Below are 17,472 nucleotides of genomic sequence, written 5' to 3'. Positions count from 1 at the left end.
ATTTTGACCATTTTTGAGATACACACACACACACACACACACACATGCACACACACACGACACCGGTTTTCTGATCCACATGTGATGTGTTTTATGGATGATGCTTTACATATGATTTTGATGATTCTATGATTTTGATGATGCAATGCATGTGATTTGATATTTGATGGATATGACTGGATGAGATGTATGATAATGATATGTTGTGAGATGTATCTTAAAAATGAGATGTATGATAATGATATGTTGTGAGATGTATCTTGAAAATGAGATGTATGATAATGATATGTTGTGAGATGTATCTTGAAAATGAGATAAATGATAATGATATGTTGTGAGATGTATCTTGGAAATGAGATGTATGATAATGATATGCTCGGAGATGTATCTTGAAAATGAGATGTATGATAATGATATGTGACTAATTGTAAAATGATATGCAACTAATTGAAAAATGATATGCAACTAATTGTAAAATGATATGCAACTAATTGATCATCCTCATTCTTTCATTTGTCATTCCTGTATAGTCACATGTTGTTGCTTTCTTTGTGTTTATCATCATTGAGTTGTTTGGATATGTTGAAAATTTATACAAGTGTAATGGTATATTTGAACCATAATGACCTGAGAAAAATTTACATGACTTTTGATTTTGCAAGATGGTACAAACGTTGAGGTATAAATGAACCAAGACGACATGAGTGTGGCTTGTGTATAAGCAGACAAGATTAAACCATTTGTATGTGCAAAGTGGAATCATGTCTTTAGTGATATGATTTGAATCACATCTCGAGACAAGTATTTGCATAGTACAAGTGATCGCCTCACAGACAGAAAACTAAAAAAATATTGGGGTCCCAATTACTTTCTCTAGCTTGATGCATCGTTGAGAAAATTTAGGGGATCCAATAGTTCAAAAAGAGTTCAAGTGCAAAAATAGTCAAAACTTCATTCAAGATGTAAACAATATATACTTCAGAAAATCATCCATCATGTGTTGTGAATTTGTTAAGTGGATCAATGTTTTGTTCTCTTGATTGCTGATTTTTTGTTGGATATGATTCTCTTGGCTTGCTGCAAGTTTTGACATGATGGAATGTAGATCAATGTTGCCGCTAGATAAATTTACCGCCTGACATGGATATGTATAGTGATTACCAAGCCATGGTGGGATATGATGAAATGATATTTGGATAAGCAAGGAAAGTGACTACGCTAAGTATGTCCTGGATAATGCTATTTTGACAAAGTGTTGGGCAATGGCCGGTGGTGCTTGATTGTGGATATAAAAGTTTGAGAGTAAAGATAGATAGAGGAGTTGTTATCTCACAAGTAGTGCCTGTTGTCAGGTTTTCACCATTTGTTTTTATTGCATCTTTTTGTTTGTTTGTTTGTTTGTTTGTTTTTGGTTTTTTTTTTTGGTGTATTAGATTGCTCAAGTATAGTATTTATTCAAATGGATGTTGTTTGTTGGTTCATCGAGCACATCGCCTTCTAAATTTGTTAGTTGATAGATGCCTGATCCATAGGCTGAAATGATGACATATGGACCCAACTAGTTAGGTTCAAACTTCCCTTTCTTTTCTCGATCCTGTTGATTTTTGGGATTTTCTTTGAGTACAAGATCACCGATTTTAAAAATTCTAGGGATGACCTTATGGTTGTAGCTTTGGCACATGCGTTGCTAATATGCTTTGAGGTGAGTATAGGCATGTTGTCGCTTTTCATCTAGAAGTTCTAGCTCTTGCAGTTTGTTTACTCGATACTCTTCATCTGGAATGAGACCTTTTAAAGATACTCTGAGTGATGGAATTTCTACCTCAAGGGGTAAAATTGCCTCTGATCCATACACCAATGAATATGGCGTAGCTCCTGTAGGTATGCGGATGCTAGTTCTGTATGCCCAAATTGTCAACAGTTAGAGTGTAACGGGCGGCTTGCCACATAAAGTTGCATTTTTAATTTCGAGATAGGTCAATGGGTAGGGTATTGGTTTTCAGATAGTCGTATATTGTTCCGTATAATAGAGAGTCTGAACCGGTTAAGGCATAGATAACATGGGATGTGAAATTGTCATAGGTTGAGGAAAACAGTTGCTCTACCAGAAACTCATAACGACTTTGTTGTTCTGGAATTTGTAGCAGTGAAGCGATAGAAGCCATTGCATCGATTGCTCTGTTGTCCAACCTAGGTATTTGGTCCAAGGTGATGTGTACAAAATATTGTTTGAAATCATCCACCATTCGTTTGTATGGTAGCAGCTTGTCATCTTTTGTCTGATAGTCATTGTTGATCTGATTTATGACTAGTTGTGAATTTCCGTAGACTTTCTATTCTGTGATTCTCCATTCCACGACCATTTTAATTCCTGTAACCAGTGCCTCATACTCAACAATGTTATTTATGCATGGAAACATGAGTCTATATGATCTTGGTATGGTGTGTCCTTCAGGAGTAATGAACAAAATGCCAACACCTGAGCCAGGTTGAGTGTAGGAACCATCAAAGTATAGGGTCCATTGCTTTGTGGTAATAGCAAGAACATCTCTATCTGGAAATTCGATCTCCATTGGTTGTTTATCTGGTAGTGGTGCATCAGTTAATTGATCTGCAATTACCTGTCCTTTGATATCTTGACGCTCTATGTAGTGGATATCAAATTCGCTAAGAATCATTACCCATTTAGCCAATCTGCCTGTGAGAGCTGCTTTGTTGAGTAAGTACTTTAGAGGGTCAATTTTTTCTACTGGCTTGATTGTGTGAGCTAGCATGTAGTGTCGGAACTTTTGAGAAGCAAATACCACTGTTAAACAAGCCTTCTCAATGAATGTATAATTGAGCTCATATCCATTCAAAGTTCTATTGATGTAATAGATAGCTCATTCCTTGCCTTCTTAATTTTTTTGTGCTAACAGTGTCCCCAATGATATGTTTGTTGTTGATATGTAGAGAATAAGTGGCTTACCTACTATTGGGGGTACCAGAACTGGTGGGTTCATTAAATATTGCTTGATTTGGTAGAATGACTCTGCACATTTGGCTTCCCATCTAAATGGTACATTCTTGTGTAGCAAATGATTGAATGGTAGACTTTTATCTGCTAGTTAGGTGATGAACCGCCTGATTGAGTAGAGCCATCCTTGCAAGGATCTGAATTGGCTAATGTTTTTGGGTGGTGGCATCTCGATGATGGCTTGTACCTTTGTTGGATCTACTTCAATGCCTTTTTTGATACGATGTAGCCTAATAACTTGCCTGATGTTAGCCCAAAGACACACTTCCTAGGGTTGAGCCTGACTTGAAATTTTTCCAATCTCTCAAAATTTTTCTCTAATATGCCTAGATGTTTTGCTCGGGTAAATGACTTTGCTAGTAAATCATCCACATAGTCCTCCATGAAGGTATGCATCATGTCATGAAAGATTGTTGTCATTACTCGTTGATAAGTTTCTCCAGCATTCTTTAAGCGAAAAGGCATGACATTCCAACAATACGTTCCCCAAGGACAAGTAAACGCTATTTTATCTTGATCCTCTGGAGCTATCTTGATTTGATTATAACCAGAAAAACCATCCATTAATGATAGCATTGCATGGCCTAATGTGAGGTCTATAATTATGTCGATACTAGGCAAAGGAAAGTCATCCTTTGGATAGGCTTTATTGACATCCCTAAAATCGGTGCATATCCTGATGCTGCCATCTGGTTTTGAAACTAGTACAATATTTCAAATCCATTCAGCATAGTCTATAGGTCGAGTAAATCTAACGTCTATTAGTTTCTTTAGCTCAGCTTTGACCATGAGTGCTACATGTGGATTCATCTTTCTCAATTTTTGTTTAACCGACTTAGCTCCTGGAGCAATGGATAAGTGACTCATGATTAAGTGTGGATCAATCTCGAGCATATTTGCATATGACCAAGCAAAATTGATTTGTTTTTCTTTGAAAATTTTGATAAACTCTGATTTTTCTTCCTCTGTCAAAGATTCTGCTAGGTGTATGTTTTTAGCTGCTTTTGTTGTACCAATGTTGATTGATTGAGTGGGCTCAATCAATATGGGAGATCGCTCCTGATAGTATTTAGGAAGAGTGTCAAGTCTCTCATCTTTAGGTGCCTCAAAAAGGTTTTCACCCGCAGATGCGTCCTTTATTTTTACTTTTTTGTGATCTAGTGCTGCCATTGACTAGTTTTCAATAGTAGATCCTTTATTTCTTTCATTTTTGCGACTGAGAGACTTGGCACTCCCCTGATTGCAGACGTCATTACTTTGTTTGCTAGTAAAGTCTGTTTATGGGTTGACGGTACATAAGTAATGGATAATGGAATCATCATTTGGGAAAATTGGTATGTCATGATTGTCAGGTTCATCCCAGTCTATAAGATCAGGAAATACGAGTGGTAAGGAGTCACTGGGTGGGTCGAGTTCGGCTGCTATAAGCGTTAGGATGGAGGTATCATCAAGGTTGGTGGGGATATTAAATATGTTAATGATTTTGTCAAGGTCCTTGATGGTATCATCTTCCGTGTAGACTTTCTTGTAATGTCGTTGCTCATTTTCCTTGGCGTCGTAGATATTTTGTGGATCAAATTCAAGTAGTCTAGGCTCTGTGCTTTGTCCTTTTTGAGAAAGGGGTGTATGACTAGCATTTTTAGCAATATCTTCAGTAACATTTGAACAACTGCCCCATTCATATTCATTTGAATCAGTCTCAAAGGTATTATCCTAGATTCTTTCAGTGCTATGGACTGGTATGTTGAAGGGTGAAAATAGGTCCTTGATGATTGATACTAGTCTGACAGTTTTCTCTAATTCCCTATCAGATCCTGCTTCTACTCTTTGCATCTGCTCATATGTTGTCTCTCCTCGGGGAGCAATGATGTTGTCAGGGGGTGATTCTTCTTTGTTTGAAACAGGTTCCTAAACATGATGTACTTCCACACAAGGCGCTTCTTCTTTTTGAATGGCTGACTCCTCGTGTTGTTTCTCCGTTTCCTGGTATTCACATTCTTTTCATATTGTTTCTACTGATTCAAACAGTGCCTCTTACCATGAGTCGTCCTTGTATTTCTTCTTTGCCTTCCATTGAGGTTTTTGATATTTATTTGGTGTCTTCTTTGGGGGTAGAGTGTGTTCATAACCCAATCTTGTTTTGTGTTTAGAAAACTATGAAGGAGGATCTAATGGTTCTATGACACCTTCCTGATGCTTACTGATAGGTCCTTTGCCATTGTATCCCATTTGTTGCATGATTAGGTAGCCTTTTCCATATAGTTGTGTTGGTATAGCTACTTCTATAGTATTTGCCCTGACTTCGTCTTCATCCTTGTATAGCCAACCAAGGATGTCCTTCTCTTCTGATTCATGTGCTAGTGTGCCTAGTTGGATAAATTTGCCATCAAACTTGGTGATGGGTTGTGTCGCTTGATGTGTTGATGTTGAAGGTAGCCCGTGAGATTTAGGTGATGCTGGTAAGTTGATTAGACACAAGGGTTCCAAAGAGTACTCTCCCATGCCTTGTTCTTTGATTTTCATCTTCTGTTTGAAATCCATAGATAAAGATTTAAGCTTTTCTTGTTGAAGATCTGGTGCTGCGAAAGTTTGTTTTTCTCTGTTATGTGGAACCAAATTGTCTTGGGCTGCCCCCATAGCATTACAATGTTGAAAAGGGTTATGATCTGCTGATATAAAAATCTCCTGTCCATTATATGGGAACTTAACACACCGGTGGTAAGTTGAGGGTATTGCTTGCATTTCATGTATCCAAGGTCGACCTAATAAGATATTATATGTGAGGTCTATGTCCAAGACTTGGCACATAGTGTCCTTTTGTATCAGTCCTACTTGAATTGGCAACACCACTGTTCCCTTGGACGATCTTTCTTCATCATCATATGCTTTGATAATGATCTTTTTGCGTGGATCAATAGACTGCTCAGAGAAGCCTAATGCATAGATAAGTTTTGAGGTACAGATATTGAGTCAAGCTCCTCCAACTATTAATACTCTTTTAACTCAATGTTTGTAGACCAATACTTCAATGTGAAGTGGAGTATTGTGTGGATGGCTCAATGAAATATTATCATGCTAAGAAAAAGTGAGATTATGAGGCCCTGTCATGTGAGCTACCATGGCTTGAAATTTGTCAATATCCAGATCTTGAGGTACATTTGTTTCCAATAGTGCCTGTTCCAAGATGTCTTTATGCTTTGGTGAGAGTTTCAACAACTCAAGTATAGATATTTGAGCAGGAGTTTTGCACAGTTGACTGACCAGATCATATTGCATTTTGGGGATGGTGTTTGTTGCTGATGTATGTCCTTTCAAGACATATTTTTGAGCTCTGGTGGTTACATTGATTGATTCATTTTTGCGTTTGTCCTTGATTGTAATGATATTTACTTGATTGTCATATGTTGATATATGATTGATGGTGTTATTGTATATGTGATTGATACGAGCTCCGCGTGTATCGTTTGATGTTGCAGCTCCATCCTTGTTGTAGTTTGGAAGAGGATTTTTAAAGGCGCCATGGTCACCATTTGTTTTGAGACCATCGACTGTTAAATCACCTCTATCAATCATGTCTTGAACAATGTTTTTCAGCCTCATGCAATCATTTGTTTGATGTCCTTTGTTTCGATGAAAATCACAAAAGTGTGAGTCATTCCACCAAGGTGGTTTGACTTGTGGTTCAAAGTTGTTGATTGCTGGTAATGGGATAATTTTGTTTGCCAGGAGCTCTCAGAATGTTGACTCTAATGATTGCCCTAATGGTGTGTAAATGCATTTAGGAAAAGTGTTGGTGTTACCCCGTGAGTTTGTATTAGGTCCTCGATTTGCGTTATTATTTTGGCTATTGTTGGTGTTGTTTGCATTTGAAAGTTCTGGATTGGTATTGGGTGCATAAGTGTTATTGCCTTGGTTAGCACCCTTGTGATTCTTGGTAGCCTGAGGATTGCCTGATAAGGCCAATACTGGTTGTTTGGACTTCACATCATTAGCTTCGTTTCCTCCTTCATTTCAAGCATTTTTTGTTTCTAGTCCAGAACCTAGATTTGTCTAAGTTGTTGTTATTATTATAGTTATTGTAAGGAGAGTTGGATGAATTATTTCCTTCTTTGAAGAATTTCAATGTTCCTTTCTTAACACATGCTTCTTCTACTTGGATGTCATTTTCAATCAATTTGGCAGAAGATGGTATGCATTGGAGCTTGAGTATGTAACTCATCTCACTATTCGAATTGTCGATGAAAATTTCCATCTTTTCCTTTTCAGGCACATCCCGAGGATATCTTGAAACCATCTGTTGCCAACGTTGAAGAAACACCATGAATGTTTCATTGTTTTTCTGTTTGGTATTGTAGACATCTAGCATGGTGATTGCGTGTTGAATGTTGTAGGAGTATTGAGTATAAATTTGTTGACTAACTCATCAAAGGATCTGACAAGAGGTGTGATTTTGGATAACCATTCCATTGTTTTTCCTCCCAAGCCTCTTGGGAATAACCTCATCAAATAGGTGTCATCATGGGCAAATTCCAGGCTCATGGTACAGAATTCTTGAACATGATCATGAGGATCACTTTTTCCATCATATTTGTCAAATTTTGGAATGTCTGAATTTAGGGGAAAAGGTACCATGTTTAACCTTTTGTCAAAAGGACAAGGACAAATTTTGTTTAAGGAATACAATACTATTGATCCTTGTTGCATGTCCTGTATTTTCTTTTGTAGCATTTGCATTTGTTGTGTGAGAGCAACCAAGGGTGCATTTGTTTGTTGAGGGAAGAGTTCTTCCATCTCATTGTTTCTAGCTTGGGTAGGTGTGTGTTGTGGTATGTGTGACTCAGGTATGTTTTGCTCAGGGTCACATGTGTCTTCTTCTCATTGTTGTTCCTGATAAGTATAGTGCCGAGACCTTGTTCTAAAAGTGTTAGTATCAAAGTCTTCAGAAATCCTAACTCCTTTGCTTGTGAGCATGAGTAGGTATTTTTCTTTGTCATCTTCTATGAGGCATTCCATAAGTCTTAGAAATGAGGCACTTTCTTGACATTCATGGAGGAGCTCTTCCATGATCTCCGTGTCTTCTAGAGTTGGATATTCGAAGGGAATTGATAATCTTTGCCGCATACTGGACTCTGGTTGTGTTTTGCTTTGTTTGTTTTGTTGAGAGCGAGTGACAACGAGCATCTAGTAGAAACTCTCTGTTATAAAGGGAATGAATTCCTCTTCTGTGTTTTGCTCAAGAGTTGGTGGCTCTACTCGAGGTATGTTGTAAGTAATGTAAACTTCTAGGAAGAAAGCTGGATTGATCTTTCCTTCGCGATTTAAGTGTTGGTTGAATGCCGCTTTTTGGTAGAATGCTCTACTCCTCAATGGTTCCTTGTCAAATTCGTTTGATTTGTTTTGAAGATACAAACGCATATGACAGAGGAATGTTCGATGAGATTTGAAGAGTTGGCGATTGATGTATAGAAACCTATTCCTTTTAGCAAGTTTCTGAGAACTAGGTTGTTGTTTCCTTGACTTAGTGTTATAATGAATACTCTTTCTTCTCAGAATATGAGGATTAGTCATACACAGGTGATCAATGGTTTCCTTTGATTTGTTTTGGATTCAAGATGTCTTGTTTGAAAACTTTAGTCTACTTTTATCAAATGAAGATTTAGATGCCCCCTCATGACAAAGTGTGTCAAATGTTATGGAATAAGAGATTTCCCGATATGGAAACTCGATTTGACAACTTTAGTTTGAAACAAGTATGTTTTTGAGGATGAAATCCGTTTGATTGGAGGACCTTTTGATGTGTGTGATGATGTTACCTGATTTTGATAGGAAAATATGTTTTATCCTTTAGCTAGTTTTTGGACTCAACAACTTTTGTTCTAAGAATATCTTGTTTTGATTATTTTGGAATAGTTCTAACACTCTGATTTGAATTTCTACTTGACGGAGTTGAGTGAGGATTGAAATGGCTTCCCAAACTGTTTTTAAAATTTTCAAAAAAGTTTATGTTTGTTCTCTGTTTTCTCAGTTTCAACTATGCGCTAAGCCAGAGACCCAATGCGCTAACAAATGATATCAATGCGCTATAGAAAGATCTCAACGCGCTAAGCTGCCCTTTTTACGCGCTAACTTGAATTGTTTGGTTTTGATTTGGTCTGGAAAGTTATGCGCTAATATGTCCTTCCTACGTGCTACCCTTTGAGCTCAAAGTGCTACTGTTTGTTCTCAAAGCGCTAAGTTGTTACTCCAAAGCACTGAGTTGTTGCTCCAAAGCGCTGAGCTGTTCTCAGGAAGCGCTAATTTTTAGCTATCAAATGTTTTAGATGGATTATGCGCTAGTTCTCAGAATAGTTGCGCTATGTTGAAGCTTGGACATGCTAAAAGATGGTTTCAAAGCGCTAAGTTTTTCTCCAGATGCGCTAAAATGTTGCTTTCACGCACTAAACTGCCCTGTTTGTTTTGACTTGTTGGTTTTTTATGTGATTTTTAACTTTTTTATCAACTGTTATGGATGATTTTACGAAGCACGAAATGCAAACACAACATGAAATAGATAACCATTTTCGCCTATTCTAAACAAAGAGTGTATATTCTGCAAGGACGTGTTCAAATCCCCAATGTTTTAACAAGTTTGGATACAGATAATGTAATTCAATCAAACTCTTTATTCAAGGGTCATCAACAACATCATAGCCCACTAGTCTCGATACTCCGTCAGCTCAAACAACCTTGTCACCCCCTAGGGGGTGCTCGTTTTTTTGCCTTTTGCAAGAAATGAACCCAAAGTGAATTGCTTCATAATTGAGTAGCTATCTTGGGAGATATATGGTGAGTAATCTTGAGGGAAAATTCTTCCCCACCCTTGCACTATGATATTGCCAATGTCTGGATACTGACTCAACTCAAAGTTTCTATTGCTAAGGTTCGTAATCAGGCTTCCTACTCGGGTGTCAGTGATAAACTCCCTCAGGAGGCTTCCCAACCTTTAGAACAAAGGCTTTACGTATCTTAAAGATATTGGGGGAAGGCTAATCGCTGCGCGCAACCGTTGAAAGGGACTTTCGTCACCCTCCACTTTTGATTATAGTGGGTTGGAACACTTGGCGTCAAAGTCGTTTCCCACTTAGGTCGTTCCCCTTACACCAGCCAATGAATGGCTTTAAGAGTTTTTAGCTCCTCGGGAGGGCAGGCCTGCTAAAGGATTTATTGCTTGAAATACTGAAAGCGTAAGAGTGGTTTGGTTTTTTGATCACCCAATTAAGAGGAGAGCATATCCCTTCCACTTTCGAGACAAGGCAAACAAGGTTCTTTTTATCCTTTTATTGCAGTGATTTGCTAAAGTCTATTTGGAGATGTTGCTCCAACAAAGCATGGTGTTTATTTTAGTTCCCAAATCAATGATTTTCTAAGCTAGTATAAAAATCCTGGTCAACAAAGCAAAGAGTTCGATTTGGTCAACAAAAAGAAATCAATAAAGGGGAAGAACTTCCCTCTTTTGGTTTGACTTTTAAAAACTTTTGACAAATGAGGTTCTTTATCTTGCAAAATTAAAGTGAATCTTTTTAGACACCAAAGGATGGTGAAGTTCTTTTTAAAGCTTTTGCAAAAGTAAAGCTTGCTTGTTATTTTTAAAGCTTCCAAACTGAAGTGTTTTTCTTCTAAGAAAGCAAGAAATGGTTTAGTTGTTGTTCTTTTTAGATATCCAAAATGAAAGGTGAGTTCAATTTTATCTATCAAAAAAATGAAGAAAATTATAACTTAACTAACTTAACAAAGTTAGCAAAACTAAATTACTTCAATCCTAAGTTTAGTAAAACAAACTCTCCACCCTACAAATAAATTGTTAGTCACCTGCAGTAAAACTTGTTAGCAATTTTTTTTTGTTTTTGTGGACTTCTACAAGTCTATTTTAGGCTTTTGTTACAATTTATTTTCTGCCTGTTTTTGTCATGCGCTACATAATGGACTTGATGCGCTATAGAAAACCCGCGATGCTCTACCGAAAATCCTTGACGCGCTAAACTATTGTTTGGATGCACTAGGTTGTTTAATTAAGATGCTGAAACCTATAGGAAACAATAAAATGGTTATGCGCTAAAGTTTGGTTTCTACACGCTAAGAGGTGGTTTTGATGCACTAAACAATCAGTCATATGCGCGGAAGTATCGACCATATGCGCTAGATCATACTCGCTACGCGCCGATTCTAGTTTCTTGCGTACTTGCAGAGTTAGTCCTACACAAAAAATGATTTGATAAATGGGGTCAAGCCCCACGGTGGGCGCCAGAAATGTATGTGGGAAAAGCGGTGCAATGAAACAAAAATTACAAAATTCAATGACTTTCCCACACACCAATGTGACTCTTGGTGCAAGTTATGGAGCTATATGGAATAACTCAACTTTCCAAGGGGTGTTCCATTGTTCTCTATCTCACAAGACCCCTCAAGCCAATGCCTTTGCTCTTAGATCACTGAGCAAAGTGACTTAGGGATGACAATCATGAGAATGAGGGATGCTTTTGATCAATCTTAATATGAATGTAATCCTAACTATGCATGATTTTAACAAATATGAACTAAACTATGGATGATAAGATGAAAAGATTAGTACAAGACTATCCTAACATGATATACTAGTTTATATGATTAACTAAGATGATAGAAATGCTTCTAAAATGTTTATTAGATTATTTCTATTTCAAATAGAGATTAAATGCTTGCTAGAAATGAGTATAAGTGAGATGCTAAAGACTTGAATTATTAGAATGAGGGAATGAGGGCTCTATTTATAGGAAAAACAGGGCAATGGATGGTCAAGATTGGATAATCTTATCAAGGGTCAGGATTGAAAGTTATCAATCCATGTTTATAATTCTCACCAATGAAATGGTGACATTTGTAAACATAAGACTGCTTGAGAGGGGATGTAAGAAGCATTAAATGCTTGAGAAGACCTCATGGTTACCTTAGGAGGTAAGGGTTAAGGTTAGGTTAAGATTACCCTTTGGATAAAGCTTTTATCCAAAGGATAAACTTGTGTGCAAGGGTTAAAGGAATAACCATGGTCAAAGCAATGAATGCTTGATGATACCCTATGGTTAGATGAGGGTTGAGTTAGGCAAAAAGTCTCTAACCATGCCACAAAGGGTTAGTTAACCATTAATGGTTTGGAAGACTTTGGAGACAAATTTGTAAGAGTCCTTCCAAATTTGGGGGTATTCAACAAGTTAGCTTGTTGAAGGCATAAAGGCTTTAATGTCTTTGGAAGACTTTACTCCAAATTTGAGAAGTGACATCCTCAAATTTAGGGAAAGGGGATAATTGAAAGGTTTAGGCTAATTGATTAGGATTAGATGGGTTCTAGAAGAATTTAGAAAAGGGTTTAGGAGGCAAGTGGGAGATGTAGGATTTTGCAAGTGTGTGGGAAAAATAGAATTTAATTAACATAAATTACTTTATTTTAATTGTGGTTGTAAGTGGAGGATATAAATAAATTAGAATTATTTATTTGGAGTGAATAATTTAATTAAATGTAAATTTAATTAAAAAGAGAGAGAAGGGATTTAATTAAATAGAATGATTTATTCAATTAAATGACATGAAAGGCTCAGGTGAATTTAAATAAATAAATTGAATAATTTATTTAATCAAATAGAGGAATGTGAGTGATTTAATTAAATTAGATTTAACTAAATAGAGGAATGAGAATAAAATGAACATTAAATATTCATTTAGGAATGTGGTCATTTTTATGCGTCTATAGTAGCTACTTATGAAATAAAAGTAACTAAAGAAACAATTGGTTGATTCAAATCAACCTCATGGAAAGTTAGCTCTATTTATGAAATAAAAGTAACTAAAGAAATAATTTGAAAACTCATTTGAGATATATTCACCACCATTATATGATTTAAGTGAGGCCAATATCAAACTATTTAGAAATTTTCAACTAAATGGAGTCATTCAAAATGTACTTAGTGAAAGAATCTTATTTGTTGTCCATGAAATATAGCCAAGCTATTCTTGAAAAAGGTTAAGAAACAATATAATTTTTTTTGACTCACTTATAGTTGGTTGATTCAAATCAAGCTCATGCTATAGTCTATGAAAGTTAGTTACATTCCTCAATTGCTTAAAGTAACTTGACACTCTTTAATCTCTCTCTAGCTTATCAAATTTTAAATCAATGTTTGATAGTGTTCATATTCTCAAACTTGTCAAAAGTCATATCTTTTCTCACTATAAATTTGTTGGTATTCTATGCAACCAAATGATATCAAACTTTTTTTATATATCAAAATAGCCAATAAAGATGCATTCTCTACTTGTTGGTTCTAGCTTAGTTCTACGTTTATTAGGAACTAAAGCACAAAAAATAGATCAAACTTTTTTTAATTTTTTTTTACCTGAGGTTTAAAAATATATCTAAGAACTAAATGATATCAAGCTTTTTTTATATATCAAAATAGCCAATAAAGATGTATTCTCTACTTGTTGGTTCTAGCTTAGTTCTACGTTTATTAGCAACTAAAACACAAAAAATAGATCAAACTTTTTTTAATTTTTTTTTACCTTTGGTTTAAAAATATATCTAGTTCCTCGTGTGGTGTTTTATCCAAAAGAACAATTGCAAGATATATATTCCTTAAATACACTACAATACTAAATACTTTGACCCAAAATTTATGATCCAAATTTTTATAGTATAGTATGGCTCATGTTGCACCTTCTAAAGCCATGATTATCTTCGTAGAAACTCTATTTTATTGTGGATTATAAGAATTAGTATAATGTTGTTTGATTTAAAAAAAAATGATAATTTGAAAACTTATTTGAGATATATTCATCACCATTATCTATCTATAGCGAGGCCAATTTTAAACTTATTTCTTTACATCACAATCTTTGTAAGAGCCTCTTATTTATTCTCCATGAAATGTAGCCAGATTATTGTTGAAAAATTATTAAGAAATGATATAAGATATCTACAACCTCTAATCTATGATTTTTTAAATCACAAACTGTTATGAACCAACTACACACTTTTGACTTGCTAAGAAGACTCTTTGAGAAACTTTTCCCTATTTTGTTTGCCTAAGACTTGTGACTCGCCTAAAATTAGCCAAGCCACATACTATACTATTTTTTGTTAAGTTTGTCGAAGAGAAAATGTTTAGATGTCCACATCATAGGTGGCACAAATGTTGCATACATAGTACCTATTTCAACTACTAGTTTCAATTCTTGCAAAGGTGGAAGAACTTTAGAATGCATTGAAACCAAATTTTGTCCTTGTATCCTACATAGATAGTTTTATAACTATATTTTGCTATTGATGTAGATAAGTTGGAATTATATATGATAGGTCAATAGCTCCTTTCTTTCAAATTGTGGATAAAAAAGGTAGATTCTTTTTAATATGGGTACATTGGAAACATCTTGCAAAAACTTAATTGACCCATTGAGAAGTAAAATGTTAGTAGATTCAATACCTAGAGGAATAATCATATATTTTTTACCAATGTAATAAGTACTAGCCATGCTTCTTTTAACACTAGGAAAAAGCCTTTTCTAGGAGTCGTGTATGATTTGTTGCGCCTATGTTAAGAGACAAACAAGTATGAATTCACCTCTAACCACAATTTCCATAAGTATTATGTTGGCACACTCCTTTAATAAATTGCGAATGTTGTTACTTGTCTAACTCTTCCTAATTCACCATACTTATTCTTGGCATATTCACCAAAATTTGGTTTGTACATTTTTTCATATGAGATTCTATAATGAATTGCAATATGATCAATTTTTCCACATCTATGACTCCCAATTTATAATACACGACACCTCTTCATTTCATTTGACCTAATTGTCCTTGATAATGATGAGGGTGACTATGCTCATGGGTATGACTTGTGGTTTTGGTATTGTTATCCTCTTCTATCTCAAAATCTACCTCCCTTGAAACCTCTACCCCTCTATAGTTTTGATGACAACTATTTAAAGTATTGATTTTAATTTTCTTACACAAGTTTCCTAAAATATTTCTTATTTTTCAGGTGTAGTGTCCTAAATTGCGCCTAGTGCATTTATGACACTTATGTATGGCATCTAGTGTATTAATGACAAACTCATGATCAAAATCCCATCGTTTTGGCATCATGAGCCTCGAAGACAAAGTGCCTCTGTTTGTCCTAAAATCCCAATTGGGCCTATTTTTGGTAAGACGAAAGCACGCCACACAGAGGTCTACGTGTTGCGCTAACATCCTGATAAGTCCACGGAATCTCACGTTACAGATAATCAAGCGCTTTCTGACATGTGTCCCTAAGCTCACTTTCGGTTGTAGTGGCTCTCCGCGCCTCTTTCCATATTTAAAAACCTTTCTTTACTCATTTTGAGGGGTTCCTCTTTGGGTTCTTATCTCATCTCTCTCTCAGTGTCTCTGTTGGCTCTCGTATTGATCTCTTAATGATCTCTTGAATGCCTTACCAACATTATCAAGCTATCTCTATCTACAATGTTCTTGCAACTATCTTGCAACCACAACGCACACATCTCGAGCTTCATCACGCTTGTGTCTCAAAAAGGGGGGTTTGGCTACACGCCTTGTCTTCTCTTTATCATTTATCTATCTCATTTTATCATTGCATGCAATCTTTTTATCATATCTCTAAGTGTGTCTATTATCTAGGTGCATTTAGTTTATCAATACATCACTTTTATCTATTTGCAATAGGGGTTTGCTTCCATTAAGCGGAGTATAGTTTCTATTTGCATTTTATCATTGTATCTTTTATCAAATCTATCCATCCACGGTTGTCCATGGAGGTGGAAACACCAAAGCGGGGGTTTGACTGAGGCAGAACCCTATACAACCCCAACATTCTCCCCCCTCTCTATGTGTGCAGGTGACGAATAGGTGCTGCGTAGTTGGGAGAAGTCGATGTTGGCCCTCAGGATGGTTCTGTGTTTTATGGTTGTATGGATGACAACACATCATGTTGGCATCCAAAACCTGACCTTCCCGACTCTTTGGTACAATCTACTTTGAATTTTGTATCATTTTGTTAATTCAGATATTTTGTATTTCATTGTTTCTACACTTTAAATAGTTCAATTATTTTTCTTTTAGCATAAGCATTTGTTTTGTTATCCCTTGGCTCACCCTTAGCATTAGTTTAAGTGAGGTAGCAACGAATCGATTTTCTCTCTAGGATTCATCATCCTAGAGGTAGTGAATCTCCTCCTCTACATCAGGACTAACACATCATGCTAAAAAAGAAATTCAACAAGTTTATCAAAAGTATTGTCTATAATCTTATTATAAGTGTAAAATGTTGCATTCCATTTCTCATAACCTTTTAGATTATGATATTTTATTATGCATTTCAATTTTGGATTTGAAAACATGAATTATTATCATAGAATATTATTGTTTTAGTATTTATATCAAGTAGATATATTACAAACTAATGATTTTATGCAATTTTTTTCATAGTACTAGAAATGGAATATAATGCTTTATGTTTTAAGTGACTTATGCTGATATATTTATATATTTTGATATGACATCAAAAAATAATGGAGATGAACACAAAATCAAGGTTAGAGCACTCCATTGGGGGTGTTGGTGAGGACATTGATGTGGGTGTTGTTGTAAGAAGATGTAAAGGCAATAGAAAGAAGAAGAAGATCCTAAAGAAGAAGAGCTTGTTACTAAAAGGAACTAGAAGGTTATCAAGCAGTTATGAAAAGATTATAAATAATCAAGAATCCAAAAGCTTGACAACAACAAAAAAGTTGCAGCATAGAGGCTCCTACTCTGTTGGAACTTCTAAAAACCCTAAGCAGAAACCAAATTTATTTAGCATAACAATTAATTTAGATGACAGGTGTTTATGGTAAAAATGGAAACAACAATATTGAAAGACTAAATGAATTCAACCACAAAACCTTAGCCTAACAACAACAAAGATCCATCATAACATATGAAGATTACCTAAGACAATGCAAATCAAATAAAATCATAAAGATTATACCATCACATGTCCAATAGGGTTTGGATCTCCATTCTTCCTATCTCCGTTGATCTTGCTTGATATATTTGCTCTCAGATTTTATGTGTGCACAAGAGCTCAACAAAGAACGAAAATGTGGTTGTAAGTAGACTTGATCGCATATGAAAGTTCGAATGCTAGTCCAGGAGTGCTTAGGAGTTGAATAGAATAGGGTTGATAATGAAGGAAGCATCTCCTTATATAGAAGACACCATAAGAAATGGAGGGATAAGATTAAGAGGTGTAAAAGATAGATGGTCGGCTAGGATTAGAGGGTAGGTAGAAGAAAATAAGAAAATAATGAGAGGGTAGGTAGTCTAGGAATTAAGAGATGAATGACATGTGTCATGGGTAGAAAAGGTTAATGAATTAATTAAATAAATAAAGATTTATTTAATTACT

This window comes from Cryptomeria japonica, chromosome 1 (assembly GCF_030272615.1).
Source record: "Cryptomeria japonica chromosome 1, Sugi_1.0, whole genome shotgun sequence".
Lineage (NCBI taxonomy): Eukaryota > Viridiplantae > Streptophyta > Pinopsida > Cupressales > Cupressaceae > Cryptomeria > Cryptomeria japonica.
The sequence above is the reverse complement of the archived record's forward strand: the minus strand, read 5'-3'. Positions refer to the sequence as shown.